General features: G+C 40.3%; 1 pseudogene; it reads left to right on the plus strand.

Moving 5' to 3' along the window:
* Nucleotides 1-295: 295 nt before the first annotated feature.
* On the plus strand, nucleotides 296-1,123 carry LOC102847385 (annotated as a pseudogene).
* Nucleotides 1,124-9,089: the final 7,966 nt, after the last annotated feature.

The raw sequence follows: 9,089 nt of genomic DNA on the forward strand, positions 1-9,089 counted from the left end.
TAGAAGCTTTAAATCACTTGGGAGGAGACTGTGTATCTTTCTCCTGTGGAGGAGCTTGTGGGTTTGAATCACACTCTATTGTATGAGCAATGCAGTCTTACCACTAAGCCACTAAAGCTCGCCCCCCCCCCATTAACAGATAAGTAGGTGCAATCTGATATTTGATCTACATAGCTCTTGGAGAGGACCAAAACTAAAAAAAAATCCAACCTTGAATTAAGGGTAAAGTGGAGCTCCTTTAAAAGACAAAGAGCAAGACACCTACACTGACTTTCCCTCTCTGCTCCGCAGGACGATGTGTGGCAGGTTCCTGAGGCACCTGTTGGCTGAAGAGAGCCGGCATTCCACCCCCGTGGGCCGGCTCCTGCTTCCTGTGCTCGTGGCATTCCGCTTCCTGCTACTGGTTGCCAGTGGGCCTGGGGTCTTTGGTGATGAACAGAGTGAATTTGTATGTAACACTCAGCAGCCAGGGTGCAAGACTGCCTGTTTTGATGCCTTCCACCCTCTTTCCCCTGTGCGCTTCTGGGCCTTCCAGGTCTTCCTGATGGCTATGCCTAGTGCCCTGTACCTGGGCTTCACCCTGTATCATGTCATCTGGCATTGGGAAGAATCAGGCCTAAATGAGAAGGGGGAGGAGGAGTCCCTGATCCCAGATGGAGACAGCAACAGAGATACTTCAAGGACTGGAGGCCGCAGGCTGCTCGGGGCCTATGTGGCCCATTTGGTGGTCCGGCTGGTCCTTGAAGGGTTGGCCCTGGGCAGTCAGTACTATTTGTATGGGTTTAATGTGCCCATCTCTGTTTCATGTCGTAGAGATCCTTGTCCTTTTAGTATAACATGCAATGTATCTCGCCCCTCGGAGAAGACCATCTTCCTGAAGACCATGTTTGGGATCACAGTGGTCTGTCTCTCATTTACGCTTGTGGAACTTGTATTTGTACTTCTGTGGAAATGGCGGAGGACCCAGAAGAACAAATTTTCTTGTAACAACTTCCTAATACGAGCAAGCCCCAAAAGACACAAGGAACCAACTGGAGACTTTCCAGCGCTGGAAACAAAAGAGTAGTTCCAGGGCGCAGGTCAGAAGGATGCTGCCGACTCTCCTTTTCCTTCTGTGCCATGACGGTCTCTTTATGCCCAGATATTAATGAAGACTCTTCAAGGGCCATAATGGATCATGTTGTCTAAGAGACTTCCTTCAGGAATCTCTGATGGTGTCTCTTCATTAAAATTATCTGGAGCTGGCTTTGCAATTTTCATGGACTTGCTTGTAGAATCGACTCAAAAGAAGCCTCTTGAAAAATCATGCCTTTCAAGTCCTGGTCAATAAATGTTAACTGTTGCTATTTCAATTGAAGAGAATACTCCATCCACTCTCAGTGACTCAACTCATATATTTTTTTTTATTTTTTGTTATTCTACATTCTCTGCTTTTCTCAGTTTCTAAGACTTGTAACCTATGAATGCTCTCCAGCCTTGCAATATGTCACAGCTAGAAACTGGCCTTTAAAGCATATATGTTTAAACAATGTTCCTTAATATTTGTCAACTGTCATTGCTATCGAGTCAAACCAACTCAGAGCTGACCTTCAAGTGAGTTTTCTGAGGCTGTAAATCACACAAAAGGAGATTGCCTATGGTTTTAACATTTAGATGGTATTTATTTCAATTTCTGTCCACAACCTTAAGAAAAATCACTGTGTATTACAAGCTGTCTCATTGTCTCTGCTCCATTCTGTAGCACAGAACCAAGTCCCTACTTTTTAAGTCCCTCAGAATGACTTGGAAAAGATAGTAGGCTTTTACTGTTGAGTCAGGGGGAACATCAATGAGATTTACCTAACAGCATGGCTCAGCTGAAAACTTATATTTGAATATCAAACTTTTTCTTTCTTGAGTCTCTTAGTTGTTTCTAACAATGCTCTAGCTTCTTACAGCTTAATCTCTTTATCCTCAATTTCTTTGTCTTCAAAGCCTTAATAAAGAGCAGTTAACTAACTTTCTGTTGAATCTCAAATTGTTGCCATGTAAGTTAGGAAAGTCCTTCTTTCTTTTTTTTTTTAACATTTTAAAAGTTTCTTTTCTTGTTGTGTACCATTGAATCAGATCCGACTGGCACAGGGGGAAGATTGCCCTTCCTTCTCCAGCAGAGCATCTGGTGGATCCGAACCACACCTCTTTGGGATTGCAATGCAGTTTATTTGCACTAGGCCACCAGAGCTCCAAGGAAGGCTCTTTCTTAAGGAAAGCTATTTGGTTCTTTAAGGGACAATTTGGCAACAACTAATAATTTTTTTCTTCCTCTTACACAAGTATTTAATAAAGAACACCTTATTTAAAGCCCAGTCAAGGAACCAAAGAAGAAGCAAAACCTCCTCAGACTTTTAAAAGATTTTTCTTAATATTGTTTTGACTCTTAAAAAAAACAAAACAAAACAGATTTTTCTTGCAATGTAATTCACATATCATATTGTTTTAGGCTAGGTTTTCAACAGACTCAAAGTCAATAAAACATATATATGTATATAAAGATCGTCTTCTCAAGGAGATAGGCCACATACTCATAGAGGCTAGCATGTCCTAACTTTTTTTTTTGCCAATAAAAGCTGCTTGATTCAATGCAGGGCAGTTAGGGAGAAGAGGGCGAGGGAGTCTCCGCAGGAACTCACATCACTGAGCAGGTGTACCAGGACCCAGTCCTGTCTGGAAATCAGGAAAGATCAGCCAGTCTGCCCTCTTTGGTCCATCCCGCAGGCCAGGACCCACGCCTTACTTGGGACCGATGTAGGACACGGTTTTCCCTGTTTTTTTTCAGTCTCCAGCAGAGCGTCCACACTGTGCTCGGAGTCGATGCAAACTATCTTGTTGGGCAGGTCAGTTTCAATCTGAACTCCTCCCAGTTTGTTGAGGACACGAGTGACAGCATTAGAGCAGCCCTCACAGGTCATGTGCACAGAGAACTCGTGCTTCGGCATGACTGATGGCGGAAGCTCCCCTCTGTCGGGTCAGAGCGTTGTCTGGACTCGCTTTCCCGTCCTAACTTTTTACATCAGACAGCAGGCTCGAACCTTCTCCTGACTAATATCGCTTCAGGGGCTGATAAACCCAAGATCAGACGGCACACAGTTGTCTTTTGAGGTTGACAAATCCAGGATTGATAGGCAATACGGCAGTCTTTCAGCTCAAGTCCAAACAACTGGAGGTCAGATCGTGATAAACCAAATGCAGGATCCAGATCAACCAAAAGGCAATGACACTTTACAACCTTTCTGTATTTATTTGAAACAGGCCATACTCTCCACAAAACCCTCTTTCAAGTGAGTGCCTGTTTATGGCAGATGTGGCCATGGAGGCCTCCCCGCCAGCATCATGGAGACATTCTATCAGATCACATCGCACATTGCATCAGATTTCATCAAGGAGATGACCAGATCACACCTGCCCTTCACACAAGGAATGCATTCACATAAAGTGGACAGTTGGTGATTTTTGGTATATTCACAGCTGTGCATACATTGTCTCAATCAATTTTAGGTCCTTTCAATTACGTTAAAAATACTCTTTATTCTTAACTGATAAACTGATTAACTTCCAGTCTTCCTATTCTTTCCTCCTTGCCTCAACCCTAGGTAACTACTAATATTTCTATTTTTGTAAATCCGCCTGTTCTGTGAAATGATTCACATAAATAGCATCAATCTGTATGTGATCTTTTGAAACTGACTTTATTACCTTGTTGTTCTTGTTGTTAGGTGCTGTCAAGTTGAGTAGGACTCAGAGCGACCCTATGAACAAAGGATCTGAGCACTGTTCTATCCTGTGCCATCCTCACACTTTTTGACACACGATTGCAGCAGTCACCATGTCGATCCACCTGGTTGAGGGTCTTACTCTCTTTCACTGACCCTCCACTCTTCCCAGCATCATGTTCCTCTCCCTCCTAGCAACATGTCCAAAGTACATGAGGTGAAGCCTCATCGTCCTTGCCTGCAAAGAGCACTCCTGCTACACAGTCTCCAAGACATTAATTTTGGATATTGGTTGTTGTTGTTTTGTTTTTTAATATTTTTTAAAAAGATTTATCCATTTGTAGCATGTATCATGACTTCTTTCTTTCTTATTGCTGAATAAAATTACATTGCATGGTTCTACCATATCTGGTTTTGCCATTAATCACTTTATAGACATTTGGGTTGTTTAGACTTTATTAATAATGCCATTACACATAATGAACATTTATGTAAAGTTTTATGTGAATATATTATCATTTCTCTTGGGAACCTTTCCCCTCCTTTCTTTCCTATATTGAATATGTATTTTCTTTTTTGAGGATATTTTTTCATTAGTTCAAATATCTGTTGTAGCTTTACACACAGTGACAGTCTTGAACATCCTGATAATTCACATTCATATAATTTTGGTTGAAGGTTAAGAGTGAAGGAAAAAGTTTGTGCATTTAAAACAAAATCAATCTCCATAATAGTCTATGTGTTTCCTACTGCCAAAGGGGCCCTTTAGAGTAGTGAGAGAAGATCTTCACCCTGAAACCCACAGCGTCCCTTTTCAGCAGGAAGTAGCTAAGAGAATACGCCATCCCCTTTTCCTTATGACTCAGGGTGAAGTCTCTCTCAGGGAGGAGTGATAGGGAATGGCAAAGGACACACTGACAAAGAAGATTAATCAGAACTGGCTTTAACAAGCACTGTGGCATTTGGACAAGAACAAACTGGGAGGAGGGTAGAGAGAATAGTGCAACAATGAATGAGTGGAAGCCCAAAATCTCTGTAAATGTTTATGAAAATTAATAAAATATAATTATAGAAAAAAAACAAAAAAAACCCAATAAAACCAAGTGTACGTGAATGATCGTATGAAACACAATACAAGTAGAGAAATGTGTGAAACACAACATGTACAACAAAACACAATGTATATAAACTTTGTATGTAAATCAATATAAAATAAAGATAATTAAAATAGTAGTAAAGAAACAATAAAATATTTTTAATCATCATAATCTTTCCTTTATAACTATGCTTTCTTCTTCTTCCTTCTAGTCTTCATCTATGTCCAGGTGTTACAAGCAGTTGACCTTATGTACGATCTTATACAAGACTTTTATTATATATGAGTTTTCTCTAACTTAGTACAAATTTTATAATTAATGACTGAATTCAGGCAGATAGATATATAAAAGCCACTTATGTAGTCTTGAGAACTTAGAATACTGATAATATTTTTTAGAAATAATTCTGTGGTAAGCTTCTTTTTGATTTAAAATGATGGAAAGATACAAGAAGTCTGAAAAGGAAAGCAAGAGACTTTGGAGTCCAATAAAGAACGTCTTTTCTAGAATTTAGTGAAAGAAACACTTCATCAAGGAAAACATGAACAGCTATATCAAATGCTATTGGGTGATGCAAAAATTGGCCCTATGATGTGGCAACACAGGTTGGTTGTGACATTTCATGAGAGATTTGGAGATGATTGATAGTGACAAAAGCCAGCTGAAGTGAGTTCAAGAGAGGATGGGAGTGGGGAAAGATGAAATAAAGAACTAAGAAAATGGAATAAAAGGTTTTTGGGTCCCCCCCATGAACATGTATAGTGTTTGCAGAATCAAAGGAAAGTTTCATTATTAAGATGAGAGAGATCAAGCTTACTTGTGTGCTGATGGTGATGACCGAGTAAAGAGGACACTTGTTGATGCAGGAACGAAAGGGAAAGGATCATTTCTAGAGTAAGATTTTTAAGGTGTGTTGTGTTTATGGGAGAGATGACCACATGTACGCTATCTGCACACTAATATTACTACTCATCATTGCCATCAGATTGGAATCAATACATAGTTGATCCTATATTAGATTTCCAAGGATGCAAATTGGATGGTAGAAAATTGCCCATTTTTCTCCTCTGAGATTATTTATCCTGCTGTTGGAGTATTTTTATAACATGAACCCAGCTGAATATTACTGACCCAAACCATCTTAGCCTTGTTTTGGACACATTTTTCTTTTGTCTTCTGCTTGGACTTGTTCCGTGGCACAATTTGGCAGTGGAGAATAAGTGGGCAATAGTTTCTAAATCTAGTTTTTTTAATGTTTGCATTGCTTTTTATCAGAAAATCTTTACTGCTTTTATCATTCTGAGCACAGCTCTGAAATCTGGGGCAAATGTTCACAACCAGTGTACCCCCCCCCAACACCATACAATTCTATTTTCTTACCACATGCAAGATTGTTGAGGGTTTCAGAGGTTAAGTGACTAGTATCTTTCACACCCTCAGCAAGTGTTAGTGTATCTACACCGCTAGGTTCACAGCAGGCTAAAGAGGAATGCAAAGAAGTATATATAGAAGGAAAGTTTTGACAAAGACAAAAGTCATGGTCTTTTATTTTCTATTTCATCTCAAACACCTTGTTTAGTGCCGGGACCCAAATGGATATTACAGTTATTAAATAGAAGAATAAACAGTAATAAGTATGTTTTTCTCTTCCCTCCTGAATTATACAGACTATGATTTAAGGAATTCTTAAGCGTCTATGAATGTAGTTTTCATATTGTCCTCCTTTCCTTTCGAAATAGTTCACACATCTCCTTTACTTCCCATACTTTCTCTACTAAGAAGCACATCTTAATTTCTTTTCTTTTTTTTTTAACATCTTAATTTCTTACATATTTTCTGATGTAATGCTTTATTGGTGGAAATAATAATGATAAAGAGTCTTGGTATCTTGATAATTTTTTTCAGAATACCAGAATATCAGAATTTTTTGCTAATTGTTTGGATGGCCACTGAAACCCACTCTATGATGCTCACATGCCCATACCAAAGTGGTATCTTGTTAGAAGTCCGTAAACTGAGTATGACCCAGCTTATGGACCTTACTAATAACAGACTTGAAGCTTGTCCTCCCCTGGATTCCCACGTTTGACTCCACTGGTACAACCATTGGGCCATCCCATCTTGTTAAGTCTTCCTTTCTTTCTCTGACTCTCCACCTTTCCCGGCACAATGTCTTTTTCCCCAAGGACCTGTCTGTCTTGATAATATGCTCAAAGTATGTGAGATGAATTCCACCATTCTTGCCTCTAAGTAGCACCCTAGTTTCACTTCCTTCAAAATATATTTGTCTGTTCTTTGGGCAGTCCATAGGATGTTCAGTACTCTTCTCCAACAGCACAATTCAAATGCACCGATGATTCTTCTGCCATTCTTATTCATTGTCCAACTTTTAGATGCACAGGAAGCAACTGAAAATACTATGGCATTTTGGTCTTCGAACTGATGTTCTTCCTCTTTAAAACCTTGGAGAGCAGACTTTCTCAATGCAACATCTTTTATTGATACCACAGGTGTTGATTGTGGATCCAAGTCAAATGAAATTGTTGACAACTTCTGTTTTTACTTCACCTATCACAATGTTGCTCATTGGTCTAGTAGTGCAGCTTTTGTGTTCTTTGTTGAGATGTAATATGTATTGACGGCTGTGCTTTCAATATTTTGTAAAAGAGGCTTCAAGTCCTCTTCAATTTCTGCGAGCAAGGCTGTGTCATCTGCGTAGCGTAGGCTGTTCATGAGTCTTCCTCTAATTCTGATGCAATGTTCTTGTTTACATAGTCTAACTTCTCAAGATTTTTCTCAGTATACATATTGGTTTCTGTTGTTGTTATGTGCCGTCGAGTCGCTTGCGACTCATAGCGACCCTATGTACAACAACCCTAAACTCTTTTCATTCCTGTGCCAATCTCATTGTCTCCGACACACTCATCCTGATTACCTCAGTCACTGAATCAATCCACCTCCTAGAAGGCCTTCCCCTCCTGTGCCTGCCCTCCACCCTCCCAAGCATAATGCCCTTTTGCAAGGACCGGTCTCTCCTTACATGACCAAAGTGTGTGAGATGAAGCCTCAGAATCCTTGCCTCCAAGGAGCAGCCCACTTTAATCCTCTCTAGGATGAATCTGTTTGTTTTCTTAGCAGTCCATGGTACCCTCAATACTCTTCTCCAACACCAAAGCTAAAAGGCATCAATTCTCTTTCTATCCTCCCTAGTCACTGTCCAACTCTCTGATGCATAACAAGTGATAGCAAAGACATGGCCTGTATCAGACGCACGTTTGTCTCCAGAGAGACACCATTGCTACATATTGGTCAGGTATAGAAAAAGGATACAGTCCTGACACACAGCTTTCCTGATTTTAAGCTATGCTCTGTGTTCTTTATAATGATTTCAGCCTTCAAAAACTGGAATTTTGTGTTAATCACTTAATTTTAAAGAAGTGAACTGCTTACACTTTGGTTTTGCCATCCTCATGCTATACCCACTGTCATTGAGTCCGTTACAACTCATAGCAACCCTGTAGAAGAAAGTAGAATGATCTCTTCGCATTCAAAGACTGCAAATCATTAGGAAAGCAGGCTGTTTCATATTTTTTTCCTACAGAGTGACTGGTGGGTCCAAATGGTTTACAATTTTATTAGCAGACGAATGCATTAGACTCAGTGCCATCAAGACTTATTTACATATTTTCAGGCGTCAAAAGTATCAAGAATCTGGACCCTAGAAGGACCTCTCTGGTGGTCTGGAATCTTAGAGATTTTCTCTGATCAATGTCAGGGTGTTATCTCATTCTACACTATATTCAGTTATAGTGACTGGGTGGCAGAACCTCTCCCTAACACTTTTCTCAATGCTTTAGCTACATCCTTGTTGCGGAGAGTATAAATTAAAGGATTCAGTGTGGGAGTAATGATGCTGTAGAACACAGAGCCAACTTTGTCTTGCAATGGAGTACGCTGGGCCCTTGGCCTCATATATGAGAATACAGAGGCCCCATACCAGAGGAAAACCACAGTGAGGTGAGAGCTACAAGTGGCAAAGGCATTTCTCTTGCTCCCAGCTGAGCGCATCTGAACGACACTGCACAGGATGAAGGCATAGGATGTAGAAACCAGGAAGATGGGGATGAGGAGAACTATGACGGCGCTGATATACACTGTGTTTTCATAAACAGTGATATCCACACTCACCAACTCGACAAGAGCTGGAAACTCACAGTAAAAGTGGTGGATTTTCCGAGATCCA

The sequence above is a fragment of the Elephantulus edwardii genome, unplaced genomic scaffold (assembly GCF_000299155.1).
Source record: "Elephantulus edwardii isolate Elephantulus edwardi_28Jun2011 unplaced genomic scaffold, EleEdw1.0 scaffold00186, whole genome shotgun sequence".
Taxonomy (NCBI): Eukaryota; Metazoa; Chordata; class Mammalia; order Macroscelidea; family Macroscelididae; genus Elephantulus; species Elephantulus edwardii.